This window comes from Lytechinus variegatus, chromosome 5 (assembly GCF_018143015.1).
Source record: "Lytechinus variegatus isolate NC3 chromosome 5, Lvar_3.0, whole genome shotgun sequence".
Taxonomy (NCBI): Eukaryota; Metazoa; Echinodermata; class Echinoidea; order Temnopleuroida; family Toxopneustidae; genus Lytechinus; species Lytechinus variegatus.
Window position 1 is genome coordinate 46,489,544 of NC_054744.1, and position 16,041 is coordinate 46,505,584.

General features: G+C 37.2%; 1 protein-coding gene across 13 annotated transcripts in view; it reads left to right on the forward strand.

Annotated features, from left to right (window-relative positions):
* Positions 1 to 1,429: 1,429 nt before the first annotated feature.
* The window catches only part of LOC121416298 (semaphorin-6D-like), a 69,029-nt gene continuing 54,417 nt past the window's right edge, over positions 1,430 to 16,041 (forward strand). For 7 of the 13 annotated variants that reach the window (XM_041609833.1, XM_041609837.1, XM_041609840.1 and 4 more), the window contains exon 1: positions 1,431 to 1,631. The gene's annotated coding sequence lies outside the window, so the exon portion shown is untranslated. Of the gene's footprint in view, positions 1,632 to 12,500; positions 12,638 to 16,041 lie in introns of those variants that run through there. The other 6 variants (XM_041609838.1, XM_041609839.1, XM_041609844.1 and 3 more) reach the window with 2 other exon arrangements.

Sequence of the window (16,041 nt, forward strand, 5' to 3'; positions counted from 1 at the left end):
TCTTTAATCTCTTTATCTTAGTGAATGAAAATGATAAGTATCATCACCACCATCGTTGACCCATTTTGAATAATGGAAGATTATGATAGCTATCTCCACCACACTGAATTCATTTATTACCACAGCACTTGTAAAGAAATGATTGGTCAAAAGTGACCTCTGAAATTTCCACTGACCATTACTGTATCTCGATGAGGCTTATTGATTTGATGAACTATCTTTGGATGCTCTTTCTAATGGCGTTACAATAACCTGTATATGATTGAATTCCATTGGAGTGTGAAACATAGTTCTGAAGGACATCTTTTATCCTTAGTGTGTTCCATTCAGGCTAATCATTGTATGCATTGACAGATAATATAGGATTTTGGTAGGCTAGAGGAGATAAAGAATAACACACAGAGCATCTCTTTGGGTAGTCTTCGATGCAGACCTTGATATATTCAGTCTACATGCATTGCTCGAGTTTTTGCGCGCTGTGATGGGAGTGTGACCGAATACTTTTTTTTCCACTGAACATATCTTTCTTCTCAATATTATAGAATTTTCCCGTGTTCGAACACAGTGTCGTTCGTCACTTTGAATAAAGTAAATATACTGATACAAATAATGGTTTGTGAAATAAATGAAAAGGTTTCTTCTTATTGGTTGATGAGCTATAAGGAACCCGCATGATATGATTTTAGGAGTAATATGTTTTTTGAAAACTTGATGTTTATATTTGATTCCTTGGTGTATTGCATGAGGAGGGAATTGGTGCATCTGTAGTGTGTCACCTGACTTTAACCACTCATACATTCCTTGTGGCAAAAGGGCTTTGTTGATATAATGAAAATACATGTACATGGAAATGATAAGAAAAGAAAAGAAGATATAACTATGATATATCATTGTCTTTTTAACAGAAGAAGGGAGTTTTTGTTATAGAATATATTATAGTGATGATAAATCCCTTCCTTCCCCCTTCCCCTTCCTGCCAGGCCATCCCTGTCTTTATAAAGTAAAGTATATCTACGGCTACACCTAGTCCTACCGTATTTCATCTCCAATTATATTTTACCCTCTGTGTTTCAGTTTTACAGTTGCCAAAGTGGCTTCTGGAGTAGACTACTCTCCCCCTCTTGAGCTCAAACTGGAGGTTGGCAGCCCTCAGGCTTGTCATGAATATTCATGACTGGATCTTCCTACTGGTTAGAGAGACTAGGTGATATAGTAAAATAGAAAAACTAAAAAACGGATAGTAATTCTCAAAAATATAAAAATAAAATATTGAGACTGTGTACATGCTGTAAGTTAGTTTAATGAGTGCAAATGTTAGACATTAATTTGATTTTGTGTAGAGTTTTGCAAGGATAATGCTTAAAGACAAGTTTAGACACCCCTATAATAATGGACTATCCCAGTTGTAACTTGTCACCAGTGGCTTGGGGAGATTGCTTGGGTAGATTTCTAGAGTAGACGGTGGAGTAGCATAGCTCGACAGTGATTCTCTGATCATTACCCTATGTGCTGGAATTCTTCCTAAAATTTGATTATATTCTGTGTTTTTGCTGTTTTCTGGATCATTCAGCATTGCTGTTTAGAGTTCCAATGGAGTACTAGCCTGGTACCTGGTGGAATTATCACATAAGGTGAGTTTTCAATCATTTTTTGAGCTGTACTTCCAGGGTTTGATGGGCAAGTGGAAGCCAAGACCTTCGGCTTGCTCCATACCTGTACAGCAGGTTCCATTGACAGGGCTCGCCAATCTTTGAAAGTAAATAGTGGCTGGCTTGCTTGTGCCCCTCCTACCCTCGATGAATGGACACGGGGCTAGGTGAAGTGTGGGAGATGTGTGGCTGACGTGTGCCGGGGAGGATGCTCCACCGCCGCCCACACAGGGATTGTGAAACATACTGCCTTTATCAATGGTGTTCAACTTGGCCATGGGGGGTAATAGTATTAATAGTCATTATCTATCTTATATTATCCGTATCCATTATGATTTATTGTTCTTTTGTAGTAGCTGTAAAATGAAGATGTCACCTAACTAGGAGGTGGCCCCCTGATGCGGTCGATCCTTTGGTCGCCCATCTTCTTTCGATTAATAGTGGCCTAGCTGATGCAGTTTTCTATATCTTGACCCAATTGATTATAATTGAACAGATTTAGGGATGTTGTAATTATCATAGACGCGCTTTTGGCACACGTCTGACATCAGGCAGTACTCTTTCTGGGATTTGTAGTCATGGCGTTTCATAACATTGGTGGAATGAATAATGGAAACAAAATGAAAGATCTTGTAGTACATAACAATAGTTCTTATATTACTCTTTTCAACTTAAAGGCTTCCACAATCAATATTGTCTTGGTAGGAGATGCCCCCCTGAGAAGATAGTTTTAGAGATGCTGGATTATCATGATGTTGCAATATCCAAACTATTGGCGTACTTTCGGCACGCTTTGAAAATCATAGGGGTGTCAGAATGTAGTCATAGTATTCCCTAACAATGATGCCATCCATATAAAGAAGCGAGTTATATGCTCAGATGATTAGTCGAGCTGTTACATGTAGAGGCACTAGTAGCAATATTGCCTCAGCCAGGTTGGAACAAGATTTTATTGAAGCTTGCTAAGATTAGGTAAAGTAATCCAAAACAGGTATTTTGCTAATATTGAAATATTTTTAATTTTTGCTGTGCAATATTATTAGTCATTCATGTGAAAATTTATATTGCTGAATTTCAGTTGGAATAATTATTTCTTTAAAAAAGAAACAGGGTTAGAATAGATCTAGAACAAAGCTACATCAGGCAGAGAAATTGTTCACCAGATGAAATGTTACAGCACAAGGCTCTTGCTCACTCCCATATAGGCTGGTTCATTATTGAAGATTCTAATTGATTACGTGTATGCCTAATTAGCCCAGAGGCTTTCATTTTCATCAATATTGCGTTTATAATTAGATGCAGATCAAGCCACAGTCTGCAGCATTTTCTGGTCAATTGTGTCTAAATTGATTACATAACCTCATACATTCATGTTCATATCATTATAGCCAATGGATATGATAATTATTCCCATAATGCTGTTATGCAATGGAGAAGCAATAATCAAGTCAACTTGTAGTTGAAAGCCTAATTGTATAACAGTGTGATAGTGTTACATATAGTGCAATATTCATATCTTTACAGTCAGTCGAATGAATAACACAGCAATATATTTTATTAAGATTGAGAATTAAATTATTGTAGAACATATCAAGCAATATACTTCACCATTTTAAATTTGATATAACTATCAACCCTTTGTTGTAAATGGGCAATTGTAAATTCTCAATTTCTAATATATGAAAGTTATCGGGTTTTCTTTGAAGCTATTAAAGGATGATGTATATAACACTGATTTTGATAACAGACCATGAGTTAAATTTTGTCATGGACCTGACAAGGTTTATTGTCCATGGGGATATTTTAGGAGCCAAGGAGATCAATTTCATGATTATGATATCACCATCTTGGCTGCTGTGGCCGTAATTCTATGGCCTGCTACAGCTCCAGATGTTGGATTTACTACCAATTTTCATTGCAATCGGCATCAAGTTTGTACCGAATTGATTTATGTAAAACAGGTGCATCAGGTGATATAGAATGGGTCATGTGGTGTAGTGGTTCTGACTCTCGCCTTGAAAACAGAGGGTCGTGTGTTCGAATCCCACCGCGGTCTGGCGTCCTTTGGCAAGGCGTTAATCCACACTTTGCCACTCTCGACCCAGGTGCTAAATGGGTACCCGGTAGAATGTGAAAGTCATTGTAGCTTGTCCAGTATTGTGTGCGCCTCACAGGCGACTGACTGGAATACTCCCCAGGGAGTGGAGGATGTGCACACATTGTGTGCGGGAATGACTGATTGAATCCGATGACCGGGGTAATAATATATCTGTAAAGCGCTTAGAAACGTCGTTCCGATGGATTAAGCGCTATATAAAAGCGGATTATTATTATTATGTTAAGTTCCACGGTCTGTTGTACCATGGTTGTACTTGGATCAAGTCTGTATTCATGACATGGCTTGGTACAATCATGGATCCTATACAATGTTCATCCATGGTTCAAAGATAATTAGGTTTGATCTAAAGCTTATGGCCCCCACAAACCTGTCCAAACACAAGATAACAGTGCAGTATCTTTAGTAGGTCCATAGTATCTTACCTTTACCTGTAATCACTGCAGTATTGATAAAGGAAATCTTGATAAAGGAAAATCACTTTGAATAAATAAATTGTAACATATTATTAGGGCCTATTAGGCCTGATGCAGTGCATAGCTCTTTCATCCCATCGTGCATTTTATACCTACACATTGAGCATCGTATTAGAATATGCATTACCAAATATATTATAATTACTATTATAAGGAAAGTCATGGATCATAGACATAACTCATAATATAACTTCATGAGGAGATGCATACAATGCAACACATTCAAAGATCAGCTGTCAGACTTTGAGGCTGTTCTCACTGCGTTCCTAAAACTACTTTACTGGAAACCGATTCAGGAAAGCACTTTGGAAGATCGCTTTGCTAGCGTTCTCACTTGATCACACGAAAGTGGTTTTCAAAATCACTTCACGTAAAGCACTCTTGTTGCTATGGAAACGCTCTCAGTGGGGTGACACGTTTCGCGCAAAATTTGAAACCGCAGCATAGGCATTCTACACCTGTCATGTGGAGTAGCGCGCTCAAAATGTGCGAAGATCGCTTCCCGAAGAACGGTTGTGTCCTCACTTATGCTAAAACCAGTTTAACGAGGTAAAGCGATCTTGAAAACTACATCGCGAGGTGGTTTTCCAAACTGGTTTGGAAGATCGCTTCCAAGACCGCTTTGACCGTTCTCACTACGCGTTTCCACTAAACTAGTTTCCAGTAAATTAGTTTTAGGAACGTAGTGAGAACAGCCTCTTTTAGTTCCTTGACTATGCACCTCTGCCTCCAATGGATAAAACAAATTGTCACTAGAAATGGTATTGGTATGATACATCATTAGCCTAGGGCAAGAAGGTTGTATGTCATTTTCTCACAGTTAATCCATTTTATCTTTCACCAGGTGTATGGTATCTTGTAGATCTCCAATTACTGCTTGGTTTGATCATGGACCTAGGTTTGATTGGCATGGAGTTACCTGCATGAAAATCCCTAAATCTTGCTTAGCCCAGGTGTTGAGATATGAAGGTTATGTAGATAATTACTAAAAGCTTGAAAAGCCTTGAAATACATTGGACTGTGTTTTTTTTTTTAATACCTTATTCTGAGAAATTTCATCTGTTGTCATTTTCAGATACTGAGAAAACACATACATGTAGCATAGAAGATAGAGTTTAATATGCATGAAAGATGTGGTTTCAGAGAAGTACACTGTATATTTCTTGTGAACATGAATCTTACTAAATTAACAGATCCATGCTTTGGCGTCCACAAATATCCCTAAGGGGTGTCTCAAAAGTACCTGAGTAGTATGGAACGTTACTGTGATGATCAAGAAGATATTGAGTTAATCTCCTATCTCCTTGGTTATGATCTAAGCCAATACCTCTGGTGTTTTCTGCACCTCTATGAATCATCTCACCTCCACTTCCTACACCCCTTTCACTCTGGGCACCACCCTAATCTGCCCCCCTCTTCTCTCCCGTCTGGAGGAAGACTCAACCACTTCCTTTCTCGCATGTCTTCACCTCCCAACAACGAATGCCTTTCTTCTGATCTCGTGCCCGCTCTACGTACCAACAACAGCCATTAGATCATCAATTTATTTTCCCCTTAACCGACTCATTTCCCCAATTTAGCTACAATTACGAAGCTGGTTTCACTGAAATTGGGCCACGCTTATGTTGTTGGAATATTAGCGATGAGTGCATGATGACTTTGTTGTAAGGAGAACAGAGAATGGATTAGTGGGGTCATTTTAGTCGCAATTTACCATGGAAACAAGATATCTTTAGATTACTACTGTAGTAGACCTCTACTAGGACAATACAGACTGATACAGACATCTGATAGGTTACAAATTATGGAAAGGAAATTATGTTTATTAGTTCATTAGGATGATTTATATTTAGAAATTTAGCAGGAAAACTAGACGTATTAGAAGACCATGGTGTATACACAGGTGCTTGAAAGTTTAAAAACCAAAGAAACCAACACACTCTTCGTCACCTTTCTACTCCCCCCAAAATAGAAGGTTATTTTATTGATATAGCAGAGTGTGTAGTCAAAGTAGCATTATTGCGTGATAATTCCACTCTCCATCCATGCCCATATGGGCTTTATGAATGAGAAAAGCAGACAAACGATAGCCAAACTCATGAATTAAACAGGCATCTTGGAGGAGAGTTTGAGACAAACTGACAATCTACTCACCGTAGTGTGAAGAAAACCCTCTGTGTTTGGTATGAAAAAAAGGGGGACTGTCTTTTCATTTGTATCGGAGCTGACAAGCGCAGCAAGTGTTTTCCCCATCACAGACACTTTGTAGATGAGGTATCTTTTTTTACAGATGCCCAGACCTACTAGCTCTAGATACTAAAGTGTCAGCGCTGCTGCCGCTACATTATGTGATGTCATACCAATATTGTCAACAGAACAAGTTTACCGGAAAGCCAATGTACTTTCTGAACATTTGAATCAATGATTGTGTTGTTTTTGACCAGTCATCCCTTGTACGAAATGATCGTAAATGACTTGAAGGACGCATGAGTTAAAAGTTGTTTTCATATTTTGTTTGATGTGTATAAGCTGATGGATATTATGTTTGTTTATTTGGGGCTCTGTTAAACTTGTTCTTTGTTAGCCCACCCTTATTAAACACCCAACCCCTCCTCCACACACATCTTTGAATAAATAAATATCAGCCTTGTTTCCAAACATAGTCAATGTTTGTATAGGGTCAGTCTTTGTAGGTTTCAAGAAATCTTAACAGTTCTACTGAAGGCAACGTGTTGGCTGTATATATAGGCCTATGTATTTTTATACCAATGAAGCCCCTTGCAGTATGTTAATGGGCCCCCAAAACCATCACCAATGAACAGTTTCATTGTGTTTGATTTGTATATTAAAGTGCAAATAAAGCAATAAATTCACACTTTGTTTTCATTTTGAGCGAAAAGGGAAAACCAGAAATGGCATTAAATGGCAGGAGTGGAGGAAAAGCTTGATTGAGCATTAATTAATTTCAACTGAATTGATTGGTAGTTGGACGGCAGGCTCACCTCGCGTGTAAGATTTTGTTACAAATGACTGATTTGACGCAATAAAGAAATGTATGTAGGCCTATGATAGTTCAACTGTTTATTCTGGCAGATATTGTAGAGAATTGGACAACTAGTGAGTGTCATATTGTTGCAACCTTTGCATCTAAGCTTCATAAGAATTGTTTATTCCTTCTTTTGCTTGTTGAGTGTTGTTCCAATGCAGAGTTAATAGGCCCGAATGTAAGTAGCTATTAGTTTATGCTTTTAAATTTGATTGAATTGTGATATAACTACTGAAGAGCCGTTTCTTATTGTTCCAAATCCTTGGTTGAGATTTAATTAAGGGAAATCAACCTTGATTGCTAGTAAATTGCTTTCATCTTTAATATTAATGACCTGAATTTCTTCCACATCATTATTAAACCTTTGTTGTTCTCTGATTTCATTCAAATGAATTTAATCACTTCTGAACAAAAGGAAGAACATAACAAAATGATCAATCATATTAGATCCTCCGGATTTTGATTGGACCAAAAACACTTTAAATATAATTGATGTAGGCTATTATCAAGAGACTTTATTCCTTGAAAATAAGTACTTTCCAAGATATTTTATTTTCAAACGATATTAAGCGAGGATCAAAAATAGCTTGAGGCATGTAGTTTGTCCTTTGTAAGTAGTTCCTTCTTTTCACAAAAAAGATAAACAGCTAATGGTTAAAGTGTCCTGTCCTTGTGTAGGATTTGGAAAACTGTAAAGTACAATTGTAGAAGTGCTCTCTCTCTCTCTTTATTGTGCACAGTGAATTATTGAAGAACTGGGGCAAGCAAGCAACATCTCGTATCCAAAACGTTTAGCCATCGTGAATGTGTTTTTTTTATATATTCAATTCTACAACAGCTGAGCTTTTTTCTGTTCATTTGATGGTGACGTATGTGAGAATAGGTATTTAGTTATAATCGATTTCAGTCGCCATAGTTTGAAAGTGGCATTGAGACAGTTGCCCTTGAAACCGTGTATGGAACATCCTTTCATCTACCGATGTTACAATGTGTCTGTGTGTTTTAGGTCAAAGGGCCCATTATATCTTGGATAAGTGATACCTGAATAAAGCCCAAGAACATGATTGGCTTCTGTAATTGCATGTATCAGGAGACGGTGTCTGCCTGCGTAATTACATTGTAGTCGGGAAGACTGTAAAGAAAATCAGTTCGTGATTCAACGATGATCAGGCCTATACGATGAAAGAGAGTTTTTCCGTGTTACATCACGGACTGGACTACGAAGGAGTGATGAATCCTTGATGAATGTATGATGTGGACATCATCACCAGCACACCATCTTGCTCACTGTAGTATGAGTTTGTAAGACGCTGACTTGGCACTGCTCCAATCAGAGCTCCTAACAACAACAAACCTTCCAATCTCATCTACCTGAGACCTCTGGTCTGGGTTTCCATGGTTACTGGTGGCCTCTAAATCCTTTGGTTTAGGTTAGGTTCCCCTTGGGGTACTCATTAGTGTTGTGTTCAGGGGTGCATTGGTGACCCCATGGTGAGGTTGGATGCAGAGACCCAGGGTAATGTTAGGGCTCTGTTTCAGGTCTCCTGCTGGGTGAGTCCTGGGTGAGGTTGTACTAGCCTTCATGGTATAATGCACAAAGTCCAACCAAAGTCAGAACAAGGACCAACTAATGATGAAAATCTCCTTTGTTTTCAGATTTGCAGATTTTCTGGAAGAATTCTCACACAAGTACCATGTTTACAGCCCTAAATCTGTTTTTTTTTATATAAAATACAATTTTTGGGAGGATATTGCCTTGTCCTTTTTCATGATTATGGAATCTAGATTCAGTCTACTATTTATACCCAGTTGGAACATATTTCACCATTCATTCTGCTACATCCTGGTTTATTGTGAGAACATAGAGGATAGTAGGCAGAAAAGTCATAAATCCTAAAAGTTTTATGTCCAATGTTTTTATCCAAAAAGCAATTTTTGTCAGCATATGAAATGAAGCATCATGTTGATTTGAAATTGTTGTGAATTGTATAGGCCTACTCTACAGCAGCTTGGGCTGTTGGATTCTCATTGCTTCAGAGTTCTGCCACTCATGACCCCCCCCCCTGGACATGACATACGATCTCACTGAGGTCAGTTCATGACCCCTGCCAGTAGTAGGTCTGTCAATAGCAAGATGATTTGATCTGTGAGTGGTTCAAATACAGGTTACAAACAACCTGCTGGGCTTCTATTGGTCAGCGCAGCACCAAAGTTTTCATTTTTTCAAAAATCAAGCCGGAGTTGAAGGCAAATAACCATCCCGCTGGGCCAAACTTTTCCTTTAGAAGAGAGAATTTATATGAGTTTTAAACGATTTTTAGAGCTTTATTGTATCGATGAATAATCTTTTAATACCAGTCCAAATCATTACCAGAGTGAGGTTTTCTTTTATTGCATGGGATGTATTGTGATCTTGCCATGATCAATCATAGTTTCTCTTTTCGCTTTTATTCCATCAAAATGCGACCTGTTTTTCCCAATATTTTATCACTCACGATTATCAGATGGATTATCAATTGTGCCTACTTATATTCATATCTATTCAAAGTCTCTCAAAACCAGTATTACACTGCTCTTATTCTATTGTGAATCACGTTCTATTCAAAATCTTTGTGCCGTGGCAGGCAGTTTTCTATGACTTTTTGTGTTCATAGCTTGGCTTTTTACAAATTTTTGTGTTTTCTGAAACTTTTTGGTGAGTGATTTTGCTCGGGTTCACCCCAGAGCAGTGCATATTGTTTTTCAATAGTAGTCTTATTTTGCAAGCCCTATAATCTCAAAGCTACCATAATTGATATATTGATAAAAATCTTGACATACCTGATTGTCATGGTAGTATCACTGGATTATATGAATTCATACGCCTTGTTATCACGCTGTGACCGACTAGTTTTCATCAAGATATTGAAGAGTATAAAGAAATTAAGCATAAATAATTGGCTAACATATGCTGCACTGCTTGTGTTTAGGCCCTATCCATTCTTTATGATAATGATGTAGGCATTAACTAGAATTGTATGGGTAGGGCATATATACATGTAGGTCTACTTGCTTTTGTTATGTACATGTATGGTGATCTTACTACTGATTAAGGATGTCAACATTTTTTTCATTGCATTTGGTAAAACAAGTTTATTGGACATATGAGGGTTCTGGTGTCTAATCTGTTTTGACAAAAGAGACTGATATCTGAATGGTTACCAAGACTATTCATGAACTTGTCCTAAACTTTCTTAATAAAATATTCCGTAGAGAGCCATACTGAATTGATATACAGGTCTGTATGTATAGATGTGATCTATCTCATGTGATGTGGTTCAAGTTCATTCAGCGTTCATTCCAGGATTATGGTTTGATAATGTTTTATGCTGCTGTAGATATATCCCAGACTTCTGCTTTATGAAGTCAGTGACAGCTCAAATTTATCTTGGTTTAATTTTTAGATGTAAACCGGTCCTTTCAATGAACTCGTCTGTTGCCCTGTCTGTCCTCCATAGCTAGAGGGCTTTATTTTGTTTGTTAGGGTCTCCAGCTAACCTGAGGTCATATACAAGATAAATTACACCAGGTTTAACTCTCAACCCCCTTTCTAATTTACATCCTATAGAATATTCATTCACCCTAACAGTAATTGATTTTGTAATATCTTCTTGGCTTGGGGATAGAATGGTATGATAATGGATTTTGGAGTTCACTGGGATAATTTGTTTGAAATATCCTTGATATGAAATAATTTAATTTGGTTATCAAATTATGGATGTATTTTGTTGAAAAGTAAATTGTTTTCATGTCAAAGTTGTTTGGTGAGTATGTAAAAGAAGTTGTTTTGTGAGTTTGGAAAAGAATGAAAGGTTCCATAAAATGAATCACAAAGAGAAGTTAAGAGCATGATTCTTAATCAAAGTGTCTGGGACATGGAAAACAGAAAATTTTTGTAACAGGGATGGGAAAGGAAACTTGAAAATAACAAATAGTTCAGCTTATAAAATGGAAGAAGAATCATTCCTTCAAGTAAACTTTAATGACTCACATGTCACAAAAGTTATAATTCTGACTAATGCCTTCTTGATCTATATCTACCTTGTACACTGCATTTACTTTTTAGAAGAAAAAAGGGCTTTAGTTGTTTATTTGGCCATGATATTTCTCAAAATCAGTGTTTTGTAAGCCACAATCTGAGCTTATCTATTGATTCTGTTGGCTGACTTGTCCATCAGAGAAGCTATTTAGAATCAAGAAGGAGGCATTGTAATCCTGATTAAAAATTGGTAGAAGTTTCTTACTTCGAACAACTCTGGGAAGATATACCTCAACGATCACAAAACCCCAGTAGAAAAGAAGCAGAAAACAAGAATATATAACGATTAGGATGGATCTCTTTTATTTAAGATTATGATGATGAATATGACAGGAACTCACTTGAACTTACCTTCATTTGAATTTCTTTAGAATTTGTTTATAATTTTTCATTCTGTATTGACAAATATTTGTGTTCCCTAAATCTTATTAATTTTTCATGTTAGTGGATTATAACCTATTTTAGCCTAATATTGTATATAAAAAGGTATTATAGCTTTGGTCCTTGCAAAATTATATTCATTTATTGTTTAAATTTTGGTTGTTATAAATGCAAGGATGGATTGACATGTTGACATATGTTTAGAAAAACTAGATTCTTCTTTTTGACAACCATTGGTAGATTGTGGAAACACAAGATGTAGATCAATATTTAATCACTGCATTTTGTGTATCCAGGATGCAAAATCATTCTTATAAGATGGGCAAAATTTGCTTAAAGTATAGACTGACAGATTATAGTTTTAACATGGTATTTTTTTTACTCAGACTGACCAAGTGTCCATTCTGGAAGTTGGCCAATTCTTTATATCAATAACAAGTTCAATTTAATTCCAAGCACATATAGGACCATCACTGACTCAGAATCACCCATCCTTCTATGGTATCTCACCCCTCCCTAAATCCATTCCCCTCATAATAACGCCCTCCTCAATACCCCTCTCCCCCTCCTCCTTGTTGTTTGGTAGTAAACACAATGAAACAATAGGGGCTTTGGTGGGGATAATCTTAGAATAAGACTTCCTTCCTTGAAGAAAACAACTTGCTTTTGTTACCTCATCCTGCTGAATAGAGAAGCCCACTCAACCTGTCAGTGTTGAATTAGATTGGTTAGGGGGCGGACGTACTTCAAGCGTTGCTCCAGGAATCCGTTTTAAGGAACTCAGGAGTACATACAGTGACATACCGACATTCTAACCCTGATTGGAATAGTATTGAATATATCTTTTTGTGATCTTACAACAAGCAAATGTGGATGTTATAAAGCTTCATGGTAAGTGGAGTTTACTAGTTTTCTTTTTTTCATATTAGTGAAGAAAAAGTAGAACATAGAAGTGTTGTGATTTGTAAAATTTGACATAAATATTGCATGCTTTTACTGCACTAGCTCTTGACATATAGGCCTATATACCTACAAATGGTCTTTACAAATTTAGACATTGTTGAGAAGTATACAACTTTATTGTAAAGTGAATAAACATCTTTTAAAGGCGTATTATTAAAGACATTTTAAGGGCACAAGCAAATGTAAAGATTCACTTTTTTCATGTTATCCGAGTGCAGCCAAGGCGTTTCTCGTTCACCATTCAAACATATTTATATTCAAGACTGGCAATGATTGAAGTGAATGCCGAATGAATTACACGTACAAGTGAATGTTTCCAGTACGTTTGGCAGCGTTATTAGAACCAAATGTTGAAGATCTAGAGAGAGCGGTTTACAGGGTTAGGTATGGGGATAGGGTATGCCATGACGCAAATGCCTGAAAGCTTGTATTACCCGACAGATGCTTCCTGGTTGAAGTAAAACTGGTGATGAGGACTGAGTAGGGGCAACGTGAGTAGGGTTCGGGAAGGAGAAAGCTAAATGTAGCAGGCGGTCTTGGCTCGATGGATCATAGCTGCTTCCTGTCACCTCCGACATTCGTGAGCTGAATGTGAATGAACAGGAAAACATTAACACTCAAGGAAAATAAAACATGAAATTGAAAATAAAGGAGTGGGCAACTACGACAACCCCCAGTGCGTTATCCAATACAACAACCTTGATGTTAACAACTCTAATGCAGCTAGGAATTTTTTTGGAATAGTGACATTTCTTGGATGATCTATGTGCTGTTGATGTTGCACTATGTAGGCCTATAGATTTTTTTGTGAAATTCAACTGTATGTTCCCTGCAAAGTATACTTAGACCAGTAGGCATACATACATGTAATGAATTAATAATGTGATGTATTGTAAATTACTTTTTATCACAGTTTGGGGGGTTATTTTCATCAATGAAAGTAAACAATTTTCCAGGATTTTAAGTGTAACTTTTTAAAATGGAAAGTTGTGCACTGTATTGAATTACATTACACTGAATTGATTTGGCAGTATAAGAACTTCCCAGAAGACCTACATGTTTTTTTATGTAATGTCTTTTTTCCTGATAATGAATTCCAGGATGCGTAGGCATACTAGGAAAGTGTCATTAATGAAAGGAGGATGAAGCTTAGGGATTAGAGAGAGCTGATGAATATGAAAACAGGAGAAAGTTATTTTTGTTATATTGGAAATAGCTTCTTACCGGTTGTACAATCCCTGCTTTAAAATCTCCTTTTAGTTGTACAGTTGTCGCTAAATGCCTATTCATAATACATTTCCTTCTATTTATAAAAAATTAGCAAGAATCCTGCATGTGTATTTTGAGGAAGGGATTTCTGTGGAAAGTGCTGAGTTCATGTACCGTGATCTTAAGATCTTCAGACCGAAGTCAAACGTGACATCAGCAACTAATATCAAAATTCACGAAGCATTGGTAATCTTATATGCTTGTACTTTACATGCACGCACACAGCTGTGAAATTCATCGTCCTAGTGAATATAGAAGGTGCTACAGTCAGCTGACACTGATTATGAGCTTTGAAATTCTTGTAAAATTAAGCAAATTTGACTGTTTTTAATACTAGAATCCTCTCATACAGAGTCATGCAATCAATTTCTTCATGTTATTACAACAGCAGAAGGATTAAGAAGAATCAGGGAAATGTTCACTAACATTAGAAGAAATGAGTCATCATTGATATTTTCTATTAACAGCAAACCCTTCTGATCATACTAACAGTCCAATGTGTGCAACTGTTTTTACTAGAAATCAAGAGGAATAAAGAGGTTTCCATGGTTCCCAGTTCAAATGGTTCAAGTTTTAATTACACTTCCACTTTTTCAAATTCCTCCTTGATGTATGGGCAAAATCTGAAAAGATTAAACTGTTTGGCAGAATGATAGTGCTCTCATATGATACTCATGATTTTATTCTTCATTTCATCCTTGTATTGTAAGTAGGTCAGATAGAGAGACAAGCCTATAGTAATTCCTGTACTAGGCTATTTTGTAATTAGGATGATGTAGTTACTATATACCGTGTTTACACATTGACTCGGCTCGGGTGTTGAATCTGCGAGCCGGGTTGAACACTGCGAAGAAGGGATCAGAGATCGCGTTTATACGTACATATAAAAAGGCGAGTTCAACACGGCTCGCAGATCTTGAACGGAAGAAGAATTATGACGTCGCAAATTAAACGCGGGAAATTCACCGCCGGAATCGAATCTTGTCCGTGCGAACAACAACAATGCCAAAAGTGAAAGCGCGCGCAGTGACCTGGTCAAGAGAGTTCGACACGGTTTTCTGTTTACACACGAAAAAATTGCCGAGTCTGACTCGGCTCGCGGGTTGAAACCTACGATTTTGGCGGATCAAAAAGCCGTGTTCGACACGGCTCGCGGATCACACTGATCGCGTTTACACAGCATAAAATTGCCGTGTTGAGCACGGCTCGCGTGTCGAACCCCCGAGCCGTGTCACTGAGTAAACACGGTAATATTTTACCATTCTGTGGATAACAGATGAATCAAGCTAAATCTCTAACAGCCATCTACCTGTTTAGGAGACATAATTAGTAACACTGATATGGCTAGATGTTGACGTCACACATGGTAACATTAAATCTTGACGAGTTTTATTGCATAGGCCCTCATACATGTATATATACTTTTTTTCCTAAGAATGACTTCCAATTATGTTTCAAAATTCACAAGTGACTATACAAATATATATGGAAATATTGAGGGATTTAATTCTATTTTTGAAATGTTTTCTCCTCTTTGCTAACCAAATATGGAAATACATGAAAAAAATGTTTGCAATCAGAATCCATGAAATAGTTAAAGAAAACACTTTATATATGTAAAGAAAGAATTCTTTGTTGCCCTAACCTTTCAAGTTTCTTCAGAAATACCAGGAATAGCACCTCACATGAAAAACAACATCCTCTCTTAACGATGATGGATTGACCCATCTACAACTTCATCAAATAAATTCATGAGAAGCATTATATATTCTTAAAGAAATTACGGAGCATTAATGTTTGATGAGAACTCTGTAGTGAAGAGAGTAACATACGTGTAGTGACAAAGTCATAATATTCATTCCTTCCAATCTATCATGGTAATGTATTCATGTATTCTGGCCAACTGTTTAAGTCAGCTGTACTGATCCCTGTTGATAGGCAGTTATGGGATGGAAGAGACAGAACCGGGTCCTAAGAAATGCCACCGATGGGAACATTCAAGATGAATATTGCCGAGATATTGCACCCATCGTCATCATCGTTGAGGGTGGGTGTGGGGCTGC